The sequence below is a fragment of the Microcaecilia unicolor genome, chromosome 2 (assembly GCF_901765095.1).
Source record: "Microcaecilia unicolor chromosome 2, aMicUni1.1, whole genome shotgun sequence".
Classification (NCBI taxonomy): domain Eukaryota; kingdom Metazoa; phylum Chordata; class Amphibia; order Gymnophiona; family Siphonopidae; genus Microcaecilia; species Microcaecilia unicolor.
Genome location: NC_044032.1, coordinates 44,789,088 through 44,805,940, shown reverse-complemented (window position 1 = coordinate 44,805,940; position 16,853 = coordinate 44,789,088). Strand labels below are relative to the sequence as shown.

The 16,853-nt window shown below is 44.4% G+C and overlaps 1 protein-coding gene across 1 annotated transcript in view; it reads left to right on the top strand.

Moving 5' to 3' along the window:
* LOXHD1 (lipoxygenase homology domains 1) overlaps positions 1-16,853 on the top strand; it is a 439,720-nt gene that overhangs the window by 389,973 nt on the left and 32,894 nt on the right. The window lies entirely within an intron of this gene.

Here is a 16,853-nt window from a genome sequence, read left to right as displayed (position 1 = left end):
TTTGTGCTGGGAAAACGATCATCACAATGGTTCAGAAACTGAATTTTGTGGATTGCAACATGTTTAGGATAGAAGTTAGAAGAACACAAGTAGACAGGTCATACCTCTACTTAGAAAGTTGAAACTGGTTACTGCACGTTTGATCATACCGTATTGCAAGATATGAAGATGATGGACTAGTGTAGAGTGACATTTTATAAAGGACATCCAAATTGGAATTTAGATGTCCATGCCAGGATGTCTAAAGCTCCACTGGTATCTTAGAACATTAACAATAAACTTACATTCCGCCATATACCTCTTGGTTCAATGTGGATTACAGTCACCTAGAAACTGCACATTTCCAGGAAGTACAGAGGATTAATCAAAGTAATAAAATAAAAATATACAGTTTACCTTGGGGGAAATAACAAGAGTACTAATTATTACAATTTAAAAGAAACGTAAGTTTTAATTTGCTTTCAAAACTGACTATAATTTGTCTCAGAAAGTAATAAAACTTGAACAACCTTTTCCAGACGAGCCGCTTGATATGAAAAAAAGAGTATCTAATAACCTAGTTCTCCTCAAATTCTTTAGTGAAGGAAAAGTAAATAAAGCTGGTTCTTCTAACTCTAGATTTTTGCAGAAAAACTAAGAGCTTCTTTTACAAAGCCGCACTACCGATTCTTGGTGCGGCAAATGAGAGGAAGCCCATTCAATTTCTATGGGCTTCCTCTCATTTGCCATGCTGGACTCGGTAGTGCGGCTTTGTAAAAGAAGCCCTTAGTAATCAAAAAAATAGGATAGAGCTGATCCATACAATGTTTTATGAATAAGACAAAATAATTTAAACAGTATCCTAGCATGCACAGGAAGCCAATGAAGTGTTCTGTAATACAAAGAAATACGATCAGACTTTTTAATGTGTAAATCAGACAAAATGCAGCATTTTTAATAATATAAAGTTTCTTTAATACTTGTTTTAAAGTGCCTAAATAGATTATATTGCAATAATTTAATAAACTCAAAATCAAAGATTGTACTATAAGCCGGAAATGATCTTGGTTAAAATATTTCTTTACACGCCGTAAATTATGCATCATAAAAAATTATCTTTGCGTAAGACTATTAAATCTGAGACTCTAACGATCTTACTATCTAACAAAATCCCCAATACCCTTATAAAAGGAGAAAACTGATACAATGTCTGACTTATCATCACTCTATTTTCATCTGCATCTGTAGAGTGACTAATTAGCAGAAATTTTGTTTTTTCTGAATTTAATTTAAGCTTATGCTTTCTCATCCACAATTTTAAAGAATATTATGAAGTAAATCTAAGTGAGAAGCAATAGGAGCCATGACCGTTATATTGTCACATAGCTATAAAAATAGACATCCAACTTAACTTTCGCAAAATTCTGAAGACGTACTTCTTCAACAAGGCCTACAACGAGAACCAACAGCTCCACTAATTCACTCTCCCAACCCAACCAGTTAGGAAAATCCACTTCTACTATCACCCGCCCAATTAATTCCTCTTTCTTCCCTACTTAATCTCTTCACACTACTAACTGTATCTGATATTCTGGAATGACAATGTCATAACAAAACTATGTAAGCCACATTGAGCCTGCAAATAGGTGGGATAATGTGGGATACAAATGCAATAAATAAATAAAATCTAAAGCATAACCTAACAAATGCATATATACATTCAAAAGTATGGGAAAGAGTGGGGAACCCTGTGGCACACCACTTGAGATACTCCATTTATTTGATAAACTACCATCCAGCTTTACTCTGTATGAGCAACCTTTCAAAAAGCCTAAAAAAAAACATTTATAAAGATTTCCAGTTACTCCTATAAAATTCATTATTTGAAGAATATCATTATCGACTAAATCAAATGCACTGGAAAGGTCAACCTGTAGTACCAGAACCTTTTTACCTTCAGATAGAATTTTATAGATATTATCAAGAAGTGATAATATCTCTCGGTGCTAAAGTTTGACCTAAACCCCGATTGAAAAGGATGCGGGAGGTGGTGGAAATGAAAACGGTAACGGAATTCAAACATGCGTGGGATAAGCATAAAGGAATCCTGTGCAGAAGGAATGGATCCTCAGGAGCTTAGTCGAGATCGGGAGGCGGGGCTGGTGGTTGGGAGGCGGGGATAGTGCTGGGCAGACTTATACAGTCTGTGCCAGAGCCGGTGCTGGGAGGCAGGGATAGTGCTGGGCAGACTTATACGGTCTGTGCCAGAGCCGGTGGTGGGAGGCAGGGATAGTGCTGGACAGACTTATACGGTCTGTGCCAGAACTGGTGGTTGGAAGGCGGGGCTGGTGGTTGGGAGGCGGGGATAGTGCTGGGCAGACTTATACGGTCTGTGCCAGAGCCGGTGGTGGGAGGCAGGGATAGTGCTGGGCAGACTTATACAGTCTGTGCCCTGAAGAACACAGGTACAAATCAAAGTAGGGTATACACAAAAAGTAGCACATATGAGTTGTCTTGTTGGGCAGACTGGATGGACCGTTCAGGTCTTTTTCTGCCGTCATCTACTATGTTACTATCCAGCTTATAATTGAAAAAGAAAAACGTCTATATTGCGACCCAAATCGGGAGATAGACGTTTATCTCACAAAAACGAATAAAGCGGTATAATCGAAAGCCGAATTTGGACGTTTTCAACTGCACTCCGTCGCGGATGCGGACAAAGTTGATGGGGGCGTGTCGAAGGTGTGGTGAAGGCGGAACTGGGGCGTGGTTATCGAGTGATCAGAGATGGGCGCCTTTCGCCGATAATGGAAGAAAAATATGCGTGTTTAGCGAGAATTTAGGGCACTTTTCCTGGACCCTGTTTTTTCACAAATAAGGCCCCAAAAAGTGCCCTAAATGACCAGATGACCACCAGAGGGAATCGGGGATGACCTCCCCTGACTCCCCCAGTGGTCACTAACCCCCTCCCACCACAAAAAATGATGTTTCACAACTTTTTATTTTCACCCTCAAATGTCATACCCACCTCCCTGGCAGCAGTATGCAGGTCCCTGGAGCAGTTGTTAGGGGGTGCAGTGGACTTCAGGCAGGTGGACCCAGGCCCATCCCCCCCCCCACCTGTTACAATTGTGCTGCTTAATGCTTAGTCGTCCAACCCCCCCCCCCAAAAAAAACCCCACTGTACCCACATGTAGGTGCCCCCCTTCACCCCTTAGGGCTATAGTAATGGTGTAGACTTGTGGGCAGTGGGTTTTGAGGGGGATTTGGGGGGCTCAACACACAAGGGAAGGGTGCTATGCACCTGGGAGCTCTTTTACCTTTTTTTTTGTTTTTGTAAAAGTGTCCCCTAGGGTGCCCGGTTGGTGTCCTGGCATGTGAGGGGGCCCAGTGCACTACAAATCCTGGCCCCTCCCACGAACAAATGCCTTGGATTTATTCGTTTTTGAGCCGGGTGCTTTCATTTTCCATTATCGCTGAAAAGCAAAAACGCCCAGCTCACAAATTGTCGAATAAAACATGGACGTCTATTTTTTGGAAAATACGGTTCGGTCCGCCCCTTCACGGACCCGTTCTCGGAGATAAACGCCCATGGAGATATACGTTTTCGTTCGATTATGCCCCTCCATGTATATTGATCCAAGTAATCAGAGAGCTGAGAAGCCACTACTCCCTCCACAAGCTTACAAAGTAGAGGGATGGAAGAAATAGGTCTATAATTTGTTATCAAATTGCTAGACTCCTTAATGTTCTTAATAATGGGAGTAACAATAATTCCTCCCGTAAAAGAAGGAAAATCCCCGGAATCTGAAGAGGACTGCAACTAATTCAATACCAGTATATTAAATTTGCTAGATGCTGTTTTCACAATATGAGGACAAGAATCCAGAATACAATATGAAGTAGCATATATTTTAAACATTAAAATTGTGTTTTGAATCTTCACTGCCAGAGACTTAATTCAATCAGTTTGGTTACATAGCATCTGGTGACTCATAGACTGTGTCCCTCTGGACAATGGGCAATTGTATACAGCTGTGTGGTAAAAGAAAAAGCAGAACTTGGCTTTACCTTGAGAGTTGTCTGAACTAAGTTGGGCATTTTCAGACTTGGTTTGATTGTAAAGTGAGGTTACTTGTGTCCTGCTCTTAATATCTTCCTGATAAATTATTGACTCCTTTATTCTTTTTTACACCTTTTATTCTATCCTATTTAAAAAAATCCTGTCCTTTCACTTGCAGAGGGGTCTGACCTCTAATAGTTTCTAATCTGTCTTCATCCTATTGCCTATAACTTAAAATTGTTCTTGCACTGTGACTTCATATTTTTATGCTGGAATTGTCTTAAAGGTGCTTTCATTGGAACTGTGTTTAACCTGCGCCAAGTGACCTGTGCCAAGTGTTGGAAACCTGTGGCTTAATTCAATCAATTGGCTACATAGCATCTGGTGACTCATAGACTGTGTCCCTCTGGGGGAAGGGCAATTGTATATAGCTGTGTGGTAAAAGAACAGAACTTGGTTTTACCTTGAGAATTGTCTGAGCTAAGTTGGGCATTTTCAGACTTGGTTTAATTGTAAACTGAGGTTACCTGTGTTTTAGTCCAATTCCAACCCCCCCCAGGTTAACTCCCTTTATATAGGGCAATCAAGGGACAAGTATCTTTATTACACTTAATTGGTTAATCCTACTCCTTGTTCTTCCTCATCATAGTTCACCTTTTCACACGTGTAAATCACATCAATATGACCTTCATTCAGCGCAATACATGTTCTGTTTTAATCCTAAAGTAAACTATCTGGAACCTTAGAGCTTGTCCTATCTGTCTCCAAATATCAGCTTTGAGAGATGAGATCTACAAACTGAAGAAGGAATTAGCTACTATTAAAAAAGCATCCAGGATTGCTCATTTCCCAGCCAGAAAAAAAATAAGTAAAAATAAAATAGTCACAATGAATACCTGTTATTAAATTTAGATATTAGATATGTATCTTATGTCAAAGAATAAAGTGGTTGCTCAAAGCATATTCTAAGCACAATCGCTCAACTGCAAAACACTATGCACAACTTTGTGCAAAAACACACTCAGAACCTTACTGTACTATAAATATTACACTGGGTAGACCCTAATACACCAATATACCACCCATACGGAAAATGCAGACTGTCAACAATATGAAACAAGGGATCATATCATCACAATTCTCATGTAGAGCCACAAAACACCCTTTTAGGGTGGATAGTGTTCACAATGAGCTCCTTTTATTAATGACCATATGTAGATTCTTCAAGAGGTAATGTGTCATGATTTAGGCTCTACACCCTTTCTGAAGTTTTGGTGCCACCTCAGTAAGGCCAACACACAATCTCTCCACTGCAAAACACTATACACAAACTTGTGCAAAAACACACTCATAACCTTACCAAACCATAACAGCACAAATTCCAAGGACAGGACGAGCTACAGCCTTATGCGTGGAAAGGCTGCACTATAATTACACCGGGCTCTAAAACACCAGTACACAACCTAGTGAAACAAAAAAAAAAAAAAACAACCAAAAAGGGCTGCAAATACTACACACTAGCAGAATACTGCATCTTGATCACACATGAAAAACACTTGACACAACAGATATGAAGGCAAAATACTGAACTAGAAAGTTACCCCAAGAAGTCAGACTCAGCATGCAGCAATACTAGAAAAATTGAAACTTACATGCAAAATATCACAGATGCACATTTCCAAAAGCTGACATATTCCAATTAATAAATTCTGAATAAAAAATGTTTTCTATCTTTGCTGTCTGAGCATTTAGTTTTTCTATTAGCTTTGGTCCCAGTATCTTTTGTTTTATGCAGTGTCTTCTTTCAATTTCATATTTTTTCTCTCACCATGTCCACCATCCTCCTGTGACCTTATGCGTCCTGTCTACCATCTGTAGCCCTGTCCCTATCCTTTCTCCAGTTTCAACATCTGCCCTCAAAGTGTTCCAATCCAGCCCTTAAATTCAGCAATTTTCCCTCCATCCATATCCAGCATTTCTTCTCACTCCTCTCCCTTCCATCTATGTGCATCTACTTCCTCTGTCTTCCCTCCCCTCCATCCATATCCAGCATTTCTTCTCACTCCCCTCCCCTCCATCCATGTGCATCTACTTCCTCTGTCTTCCCTCCCCTCCATCCATGTCCAGCATTTCTCCTCTCTCCCTTCCACTCCATCTGTGTGCATCTCCTTCTTTTGTCTTTCCTTCCCTCCATCCTTGTCCATCATTTCTCCTCTCTTCCCTGCCCTCCACTCCATCCGTGTCCAGCATTTCTCCTCTCTTCTCTCCCCTCCATCCATGTGCATCTCCTTCCTGACTTCCCTCCCCTCCATCCATCCATGTCCAACAACTCTCCATTCTCCCCTGCCCTCTCCTCAATCCATCCATGTCCAGCAATTCTCCTCTCTCCCCTGCCCTGCCCTCCCCTCCATCCATGTCCAGGAACTCGTCATTCTCCCCTGCCCTCTCCTCCATCCACCCATATCCAGCAAATTTCCTCTCTCCCCTACCCCCATTCATCCATCCATGTCCAACAATTCTCCTCTCTCTCCTGTCCTCCCCTCCATCCATCCATGTCCATCAACTTTCCATTCTCCCCTGCCCTCTCCTCCATCTATCTCCAGCAAATTTCCTCTCTCTCCTGCCCCTCCATCCATGTCCAGCAATTCTCCTATCTTCCCTCCATCCATCCATGTCCAGCAATTCTCCTCTCTCCCCTGCCCTCCCCTCCATCCATCCATGGCCAGCAATTCTCCTCTTCCCTGCCCTCCCTTTCTCTCCATGTCCAGCAATCTGTTCTCTCCCCCTGCCCTCCCCTCCAGTGACCTCTTCTCTCCCCCTGCCCTCCCCTTCTCTCCATGTCCAGCGATCTGTTCTCTCCCCCTGCCCTCCACTCCCATCCATGTCCAGCGATTCTCCCTGCCCTCCCTCAGCTCCCTGACAGCCCTCCTCTCCGTTCCTTCCTGCCCCCTCCCTCCCCCCACACGTTTAACCCTTTTACTCTGTGGCAGTGATGTCAATGAAGAAGAAGGCACTGCAGGCTCGCCTCCAGCTTCTCTCTTCCCTCTTCACACAGCGTCCTGCCCTCACGGAAACAGGAAATGCATCATTGCAGAAAGCGGGACACTGTGTGAAGAGGGAAGGGAGAAGCTGGAGCCAGAGGCGAGCCCGTAGTGCCTTTGTCACTGATGTCGCTGACACGGAAAGTAAAAGGGTTAAAACACACGCACACGCGGGAGGAGAGGGGGAGGAATGGAGAGGAGAAGGGCTGCTGGCCGGGGAACTGAGAGTGGGAAGGAAGGAGGAACTGTCAGAGAGCTGCCTGGCTACAGCGCTGTGCCAGCCCTGCGCTTAGCCTCCCCAAGCCTCCTATACGGGGCACCTATGGGAAAGGCACAAAAAATGTTGCACATCCCATTCAATGGAAACTGTAAACATTACAACATCGGTGTACTAGAAAAGCATTGGGATCAAGACCCTAAGAGAATTGTGGGAAAAAAAGAGGTTAAGATAATCTGGGACATCCCTATCGCAACCAATAAAAAGCTAGGGGCAAGAAAACCCAACATAGGGATAAAAGAAAAAAAACAGTAGAACAGCACTAATCATAGAGGTGCCAGCCCCAAGTGATTACTTTGTGAATCATGTGGAGAGAGAGAGAAGATCCTCAAGTACCAAGAATTGCAGGCCGAGACCAAGAAAATGTGACAGAAAGATAAGGAAATATTTCCCATCATTCTTTGTCCATTAGGTTTGATGAAAAAGAATTTTAAAAACACACCTGGATAAGTTGCCTACACATGTTACATCTTATGAACACCAGAGGGAAACTTTCTTTGGCACGATACAAGTTATACAGCAAGCATTACCATAAATTTGAGAGACTGAGGTCATTCTCCACATACCCTGGCTTAGGAGTGAGACAATCCTGTCATGGAATGTGCAAAGCTAATAAACACAGGAGCTTGAACACTAATATTGAAATTCACTTATGTTGCTTCTATGTAGCAGCTATGAAGTGTCACTCAGATCAATCAAGAAATCAAAATCAGCACATTAAAAAAGTAGAGGAAAAAAAAAGACCTCAGCTGTCCAATTTAATGCTTCACAGCTCAAAACTATTAAAGCGGGAGCATAATACAAACCATCACTGGCTAGAAAAAAAAATCCACTCAAGCGCTTAATTATTACAAAAATATCAAAAAGAGCAAAAACTGCTATAACGTCCAACAGGAACAGAGCTAAATCAAACGGCAAATTAATACAATGTCTCTGTGCTGTTCTTATCTCAAGAATATTCAAAGTCTATCAGATGCACAAAGCTAGCCTATTATGAGAAATTGCCCCCAACAGCCCTTTCCTTCCTTCTGGCTCTTTAGATATGAAAAGTTGTCCCTTATCCCCTTCACTTTTTTAATCTGAAAAAAAAATGACTGTAGACATCTTCATCGGAGTAGAGGAGTGGCCTAGTGGTTAGAGCACCCATCTTGAAATCCAGAAGTGGCTGGTTCAAATCCCGCTGCTGCTCCTTGTGATCTTAACCCTCCATTGCCTCAGGTACAAACTTAGATTGTGAGCCCTCCTGGGACAGAGAAATACCCAGTGTACCTGAATGTAACTCACCTGAAAAAGGTGTGAGCAAAATCCAAATTAAATAAATAATGGTTAATGCATTGGGCTAAAAGTCTGGGGAACATGTTTCAATTCCCACTGCATCCCCTTGTGAGCCTGGACAAGCTACTTAATCCTCCATTGCCCCAGGTACAAAACCTTAGATTGTGAGCCCAGTAGGGACAGAGTGAGTACCTGCACATCATATATGTAATATTAAATAGGTGGTGTGGAAACACAAGAATATTCAAAACAATCAAATAATCCACTAAATAAAAAATGGACTCAGTTTACAGGGAAAAGGCCTCAAAGAGCTCCGAGATCAAAATGTACTTTCACGGGGCTTAACAGACTCAATAGTCTTCTCTTCATCATAGGCCAAAAACCCTGCAATGTCACAGAAACAAATAGTCACGATCCATCGCAACCAATATCCACAGAATAACAAAAAAATCAAAGAAAAGCTCAAAACAGCACAATACATGGAACCACTGCACAGCACTCCACGGCAGCGTACTACATCTGAACAGCCGTTGCTGCATGCTGTGATGTAGTCGATATGACGTCAGACGCTAATGTCCAGATGACCAATCAGAAAGCTAAAAAAATTGATACCATTCTAGGCGGGCATTCAAACCAGATGGTTCCAGAGAATGGAGTTTAAATATCCATTTTTGTTCGTGTTGCAGAAGACGTCTCCGATGATCACCCCCTCGCGGGGACTTGAAGATTACCTGCAAAACAGTACATCTTAAATCTTCAAATGTGTGTGATTGTTCAGTACAGTGCGACACTAGTGGCAAGCCTATCTTATGAGTATTGATGGCACTTCTGTGCTCTGTTAGGCGCATTGCCAAAGCCCTTGATGTCTGCCCCACATAAATTTTCTGGCAGGGGCAGCACAAACAGTAGATGACAGAGCTAGACTTACATGTGGTATTTGTGCGCAAAACATAACTTTTCTGATCAATAGGGTTCACAAAGGTAGACGACTCCAGCATCACAGAACAGAACGAATAGCCACCACATTTTGTATGTCCAGTCCAGTTCCTCACATTTCCAGGATCCTCTGTGAGGCTAGGTAAAACAGCAGGACTTAAAAGTTCTTTCAGATTTCTATAGCTGCTGTATGATACTCTTAATTGTGCATCTTTGAAGAGCGGGTGGGTCTGTATAAGCGTCCAATGTTTCCTTATTATTGCCATCACACGAGGAGAGAATGAATTAAATTGTGTGACATAAGTGAAGATTGAATCTTCTTCTGCTGTACTTGGAATTCTCAGATTTAGAAGGAGATCTCGGTGATTAAATCGCGCTCTGCGATATGCCTTCCTTATCATTGGTCTCGGATATCCACGAGTTAACAGCTTATTCGATAAGATAGAGGATTGTCGCTTGAACTCTTGATCATTTGAGCAGATCCGGCGGTGTCTCAAAAATTGCGAGAATAGCAGACTATTCTTTAAAGCCGTAGGATGACAACTCCCATAATTAAGGAAGGTGTTCTTATCCGTGGTTTTATGGAACACCATCGTGTCAAAACCATCCCCACGGTTCTTAATGAGTACATCCAGATATGTAATTTCAACAGTATGCATATGTAGAGTGAACTTAATCCGTGGGTGGCAATTATTGAGTGCCGCTGTGAGCAGCTCGAGCTCGGGAGCACTGCCCATCATATATGTAAACCACTTTGGTTGTATCATGGAAAGGCAGAATATCAAATCCATGACCCCCTTAAAAAAAACATAGAAAAATGAATGCAGATATAGACCATATGGCCTATCAATGCCATCTGCTATCCCTTCCTCTTCCTTGGAGATTTTACATACTTATCTCAAGCTTTCTTGAATTCAGACATAGTTTTCATCTCTGTCACTTCCACGAGAAGGCCATTCCACAAATTTACTATCCTTTCCATGGTGAACTATATCTTCAGGTTATTTCTGAATCTGTCCCCTTTCTCCTTCATCTTATGCCCCCACATTCCTGCAGTCCCTCAGCTTAAAATTTGAATAAGTTGAAACATATACACTTACAGTGTGACACAATAGCACATTTCCCATTCTCTATTTGCAAGCTCAGGAAGTGGTGTTCATGAAGTTTGTCTTAGTGGTTGTGGTACATATGAAGTGTGTGTGGGGGATAGTAGGTTGAGTGGATATTAAAGGGTTCGCTGTTTATGTGTGCTGTAGTGCCTCCGGCGAGTTTGTGCTGTGGGCTTAGGAACATGTCTGCAGTTGGAGGTTCTGGTGAAGGGGGGATGGCTGTCAGGAAAGAATGTTGGGTTGTGCGAGGGAGGAGATGTGGGGCTGTGGGTATGTTGGGCAGTGTGGGATGTGTGGAAAAAGAATGTTTAGAGATGTATGTGTGGAAGCATTGGGGGGCATGTGTGGGGAAATGAATGTAAGTGGTTGGATATGTGGGGGGGGGGGGGGGGGTTGTGTTGGAAGAGGTGTGGGAGTGTATTTCTATATATACTCAGGAAATGGGAGGTGTTACTTGTGGGATATATGAATGTTTATGATGGAGACTTGAAATGTGCTCTCTCCCTTCCACTCTCCACTCCATATTCTGTCCCCCTTCCTCCTATACCTCCTCCATTCCATCTCTCTCCCTTCTACATAATCCTAGTTCAGCTACTATAACCTCTTCACTTCAGCTGCTGCTGACTCCTTTTCAGGTGGCACAGCATGGCCTACTTGCCTACAGCAGCCTCATTATCCGTTGCTACCATGGCGCCTTTGCGTGTCAGGGCCTGGGATTCCACCACCTTTGTGTGGCCTCCGTTTGAGCTGCTACATGAGCCATTGCTTCTGACAGTTGGGATTGCTGATTGGGGAATTCTGCCAGCACCCAGTGATTCCCCTTCATGGCCATGTAAAAAAAAGAAAAATAGCAGTGGGAGATTCCCTCCCTCCTTTCTTCCCTCCCTGCTGGCCCTAAAAGAATGCCACTGGAGAACTCCCTTTCTGTCCAAAATAGGAATTTCCTTGAAATGTTCTTGCTAACTAAATTAGACAATCTTAAGAACATAAATAGAACTAGCCAAGTTTAGTGATGTATATAGGAAGAGGATAAGGGCTGTGGCAGGATCTCTGGCTATCAGTTTGTGCTCTCGTTCCTCTCTTCAGCCCAGCTTCTAAGCTGCTGGAAATGAACGCTCTCGCTCTCGTAGCCCAGTTTACTATAGGGAAACTAATGACCTTATGAGATAACTGTGCTGTGTCCATCTGTCTCTCCTATTTCCATCTGTTCCCCCTATTAACTTTTACACCATTCATTCAATTTCATTCAGATTTATGCCAGAGAAACAGAAAATAACTGCAGATAAAGACCATATGGTCTATCCAGTCTGCCTATCCATTACCAACTATAATTTTTACTATTCTTTCTTCTCCATTAGAGATCCTCTGTGCCTATCCCATGCTTTCTTAATTCAGATGCAGTCCTTGACTCCACCACCTCCTGAAAGAGGTCCATCCCCTCTGTTTCTATGCCACAGAGGTATTTAAAGGTCTCTATCGTATCTTCCTTCTCCCGCCTTTATTCTAAAATATACATGTTCTGGTCGATATTCAAAATAATTTAACCAGCCAGAAATGGCCACTGACTGGTTAAATTGCTGGTTCGGGGCTATCTGCTCATTTTCAGCAGCACTTGACTGGTTATCCATCCTGAAAATTAGGCGGTTAGTATCTAAATGAAAAACGGCTATTTTGGGTGTGTTCAGAGGCGGGGTCAGCACATGGCTGGTTAAATGCCGATATTCAGCACTTAACTGGCCAGGGTAACCACATAAAAACAGTCCTATCTTTATGTGGCAACCCATGGCCGGTTAAGTTCTGAATATCGACTTAACCGCTATATGTTACCTGGTGCGGCATAAACTAGATATTCAGTGCCGAAGCCAGACATGGTCTGGCATTGAATATCCAAGAATAACACTGGTGGTGGTCAGCAAATTGCTCACCACCAACAACTGAATATTTTTACCCCATTGAGGGGGTCTTTTACAGAGTGTTGGTAAGCCCAACACGGGCTTACCGAATGATTAATTGGGACTACCGCTGGCTCAATGCAGCCGCCGGTGGTGGTTCCATCCCAAGCGTGCGCCCTTTCCAGGGGAAAAAGAAAACCCCGGAAATGGCTTGTGTGGCAGTAGCCTGATGGTAATCGGGCTAGGACCCTCTGACGTATTCTACTCAAATGGTAATCGGGCTAGGACCCTCTGACGTAATCTACTCAAATGTTCAATGACCTTTACCTGCACAGGGTGTATGGTATGCCCTACATAAAATTTGGGGCAAGGAGCAATCAGATTGAACTCTGAAAGTGTGCCAGTATGAATACACTAGGTGCTGGACCAGACTAGATTCCCAAACAAAAATCACACACAGAACAGCTTTTACATCGCATCATCCCCCCATCAACGAGGAGCAATTCCAAAGGTTTTCTCACATACATAGATGTCATAAGATGATCTTTCAAGTTTTTACCCCATGTAGACGCAAAATGGGGATATTCATGGAATTCTTCATGTTGCTGTAGAACGTGCCAATAATCTTTAATGATATGCTTGGTTTTAAAAAGCTAAATCTGAATATGGAAGGACACAAACTAAGGCTTTAGAAGTATCTTTCACTGATGGTTGCAGCAACAAATCTCGATGTGCATACAAAACAATTTTTGAAGGATAACCCTGCCCTCTAAATTAAGTCCTGCTCCTGGAGCATGCTTCTCCCCCTACCTGCCAATTCCCCTTCCCCCCCCCCCCCCCAACCTGATCTACCTAGGGGGTCACAATAGTGGCTCAGTGGCCAATAGCAGGAACAGTCCCCCTCTGCTCTATATGAAACTTCACCTGGATCCAAAATGATAGAAGTGTCCTAGCGGTAGTCTCACAATACTACCTTTAGGAGGCATCCTTTCATTCTCCTTATATTAAAGAACTAGCTGTTGAGCCCGTAAAAACGGGCTGGTATTGGGGTTTTCCTTCCTTCCTTCCTTCCTTCCTTCCTTCCCCCTCCCCCCCCTGAGGTCGCCACCGCTACCGTCCCCCCCCCCCCCCGGAGTCGCCGCCGCCACCGCCATCCCTCCACCCGGCCCGGGCCCTCTCTCTCTCCGCTACTAAACTTACACATCCATTCGCCGGAACGCAGCACGCACATCAGCTGAGCTGCCGTCGACCCTTCCTTCTCTGCCTGTGTCCCGCCCTCCTGTGACGTAACGTCAGCGAGGGCGGGACACAGGCAGGGAAGGAAGGCCGACGGCAGCTCAGCTGATGTGCGTGCTGCGTTCCGGCGAATGGATGTGTAAGTTTAGTAGCGGAGAGAGAGAGGGCCCGGGCCGGGTGTGGGTGTGTGGGGGGGGGGTAACGGTAGCGGCGACCTCGGGTGGGCGGGTGGGGGAGGAGCGGTATCAACCTCGGCGGCGCAGTTTCCCTCTCTGTCCCGCCCTCGTCATCACGTATTGACACGGGGGCGGGACAGAGAGGGAAGTCTCTACTGCGCATTTGCAAGTGAGTCGGTCACTCGCCGTTTATATGTTTGATACCACCTATCAGTAGTATCACAAGAATATAACTAGGCGGTTTGCACACCATTTTGGATCCTGGCACAGTCCTGGCCAGGAGCAGAGGGGGACTTCTCCCAGCATGGACCACCATTGCGACCCCTAAGTAGCAGGGGCGTAGCCAGAGAACAGCTTTTGGGTGGGCCTAGGCAAGAATTGGGTGGGCACCAAGTGTTCTTCCCCCCCCCCCCCCCCAAAAAAAAAATTATCTCAGCTGGTGGGAAAATACTTCGTTCCACCTTGGCAGCAGGCATGCACTGAAAACTGAGCATGCGCAGGTGCCGGTGTTGTGGAGAGTAGCGTTTTCGTCACCATCAGGGGAAAATCTTCAGCTGGCGGAGCTTGGGATTCCCACCAGTTACCACTAAACATGTGCTACTGTTGGGTGGGCCTGAGCCATAAATGGGTGGGCCCTGGCCCACCCAAGCCCACCTGTGGCTACGCCACTGCTAAGTAGGTTCTGAGGAGCTTATGGATGGGAAGGAATATTGGACAAGGGGCAGAGGGATCAGAAGGGGATATGTGTCATGGAGGATTGATAGATAGGGGATATGGGGAGGGGGGAGTCAGAAACTAGGAGATGTGTTGGTGGAGGTACCACAATGGCAGTTCTTCTTAGAATGATTGCACTACTAGGCTGCTAATAGCATGGCTGCACTTAAAACCATCTCTTGAGATGGCATTAAGTGCAGCCATACTATTTTCATTCATGATAGGTAGATGGTTGTCACCACCTGCCACTCCACTGTTCTGCCCATAATATGCCCGCCCACTGATAACAAATTAACCTCATGTAAGAGGACAAAAGGACTATATTGGAGTAACCCACATTGTGCAAAGGATGTTTTCTTAAAGCCAAGAACATACAGCTTTTCTTCACTGTGTAAGTTTGTTTCTACTGTTTGAAGTGCTGGAATGTTGTAAGGGGGGGGGGGGGGGAGTCCACTTCCTCCTCTTGGGTGGAGCCAGCAAGCCTGCGGGGCTCCCAGGTTTCCAGGACAAAATGCTGCTGATACTGGGACTCAGGGCCAAAGTATTTTATTATCAAGGCAATTTCATACCAAAAATCATAATATACTCTTCAAAAGAAAAGGTACAGCCCTCTTAATATAGTCTTCAAAAGAAAAAAGGTACAGTCCTCATAAGATAATCTTCAAAAGAAAAATAAGGTACAGTCCCAATCCCAAAATCCCTCAGCAAACGCTCAGGTCTTCTATTAGGGCGTTAGCTTTCCCTTCCCCCTCCTTCAGAAGGGTTTAGTAAGAGTTCAGCACACTTCCAATATAGCACAACAGTTCAGAACAAATCTTCACGGACAGTCTTTGCACATCAAACCAATACCACAAATCACCTGCCTTTTCACAGCACAGAGGGAACCCTGTAAGGAGCAGGGTTGGCAGTTTCTCCCACCTCTCAGCACCACGCCTGGTGTGGCCTCCTCCTCTGTCTTCAAGTGCTGGGCAGGGCAACCTTTGAATTCTCCCACTTCATGGTAGCTGGCTCCTCTCCCTTAGGCAGCTCTAGTGGCAGGCTACTTCCTTCCTCCACATACTCCATGGAATCTATCTCGCCATTCGTCTCCCCTCTCTCCTGGTGACTGAGAGCCTCCAGGAAATCTGCTCTCCCCTTCTCACAGCTGGGGGGAATTATATACTGATGGCGAAGCCAGGGAAACTGAGCTTCATCCTTCCCTCACCCTCTAGTGGGGAAGGGAGTAACAGGCTCACCCTGCCTCGAGCCATTGCTCCCCCTGCTGGGGCTGGGAATCCATTCCATGTTTTTAGGACTACTCTCTTCTCTCATTCTTGCAAGGACTTCTGGGACCCATAGTTCTGGGCTCAACTGCTTCACTGGGTAATCTCTGGGGCTTGCCTTGTCACAATGTCCTGAGGTGCGATACCAAGGCCAGGAATCTCTTGGATTATTTCCTGCAGCTGTGAGAATTTCTGCTACAACAGAGATGCCAAATTGCCCAGTTCCAGGCTGGATATTTTGAGATAGTCCTGGATTTCTGAGCACCTTACCCTGGTGCATTATGGGACTTGTAGCACTGAATAGAATGTTGGGTATCATTAGGAAAGGTATGGAAAATGGGTGTGAGGATGTTATAATGCCGTTGTATCGCTCCAAGGTGTGACCGCACCTTGAGTACTGTGTTCAATTCTGGTCGCCGCATCTCAAGAAAGATATAGTAGAATTGGAAAAGGTGCAGCGAAGGGCGACTAAAATGATAGCGGGGATGGGACGACTTCCCTATGAAGAAAGACTAAGGAGGCTAGGGCTTTTCAGCTTGGAGAAGAGACGGCTGAGGGGAGACATGATAGAGGTATATAAAATATTGAGTGGAGTGGAACAGGTGGATGTGAAGCGCCGGTTCATGCTTTCCAAAAATACTAGGACTAGGGGGCATGCGATGAAACTACAGTGTAGTAAATTTAAAAGAAATCGGAGAAACGTTTTCTTCACCCAACGCGTAATTAAACTCTGGAATTTGTTGCCGGAGAACGTGGTGAAGGCGGTTAGCTTAGCAGAGTTTAAAAAGGGGTTAGACAGTTTCCTAAAGGACAAGTCCATAAACCACTACTAAATGGACTTGGGAAAAATCCACAATTCCAGAAATAACATGTATAGAATGTTTGTACGTTTG